Source organism: Nannospalax galili, unplaced genomic scaffold (genome assembly GCF_000622305.1).
Source record: "Nannospalax galili isolate Female #2095 unplaced genomic scaffold, S.galili_v1.0 scaffold235, whole genome shotgun sequence".
NCBI classification, from domain to species: Eukaryota; Metazoa; Chordata; class Mammalia; order Rodentia; family Spalacidae; genus Nannospalax; species Nannospalax galili.
This window is the reverse complement of record NW_008338118.1, coordinates 4,971,307-4,972,318: the sequence shown is the minus strand read 5'-3', so window position 1 is coordinate 4,972,318 and position 1,012 is coordinate 4,971,307. Positions and strand designations below refer to the sequence as shown.

Here is a 1,012-nt window from a genome sequence, read left to right as displayed (position 1 = left end):
CCTAAATGCTCTTGGGTGTTTGTCCATCATCTGGAGTCTGGTCAACAACTTTAAAGAAAATTGACCCTCCACTAGAAGTTATTAATTTCCAATAGATCTAGGCTTGAGAAGAGAACAAGGGCAAAATAATATTTAAAATACAGACCAGACATACAATACTAGCTTTACAAGAAAAGTTGGTAGAAGTGTCAAATGAAAGCTTGTTTTATGTTTTATTGACCAGAACTGATTCGTTCCTGTCACAAAGAAGACACACACATATATACGTTATTCACTCTCTAGGCAAATTTACAGTTCTTTTCCAAGGTAAGAAGAAAAAAGACACATTTCTCTTATGAAAATGGATGTTTTTCTTCCTGCACACAAAAAAAGAGTAAAGGGATCCCCATAAGCTTAACTCTTTCCATGAAGAAAAATCAATTTCTTAGAATGCTTTATCTTTTTTTAAATGAGGCAAACTTTTTATTTGTTCATTTCTTTAATTTGAAGTATTCCTCGATGACATCAGGGGTCAGCACACCCCAAAGTGCAATGGATGTGCCTCGCCCTGGGAAAACCACCTTCATGATCATGGTGTTTACCCTGTTAGTTTGATTTTTTAAGACATATCTTCATTCCATATCCTCTAACTCACTATGTATCTGTGATTGTTGGTTTGATGGCAGCTTCGCAGAAATTAGAATCACCTGAGTAGGAAGTCTCAAAGGAAAAGTTGTCCTGATTGCCTTAATCAATATGGGAAGATGCACTCCAAATGTAGTTGGGACCTTCTGGTAGGAGACCCAATAAAAAGGGGTATGGCAGAGGTAAGGTTACTGCCTTTTGGCTTGCATGACGCTCTCTCTCACTATTGAGTTGATTGATTCTCTTGCTGCTGCTGTTGATTTCTTTACTAACATCAGAGCCAGTGTTTCCAGGCTTCTATCACTGAATGAGGACCAGCAGCTCTTCAGGAACCAGGAAGGTTTTCTGCATCACATTGGGACTGTTGGGTCACTCAGCCCTGTGAACT

The 1,012-nt window shown here is 38.7% G+C and overlaps 1 pseudogene; it reads right to left on the bottom strand.

Annotated features, from left to right (window-relative positions):
- Positions 1 to 483: 483 nt before the first annotated feature.
- LOC115070344 lies at positions 484 to 582 on the bottom strand (annotated as a pseudogene).
- Between the last annotated feature and the right edge of the window lie 430 nt (positions 583 to 1,012).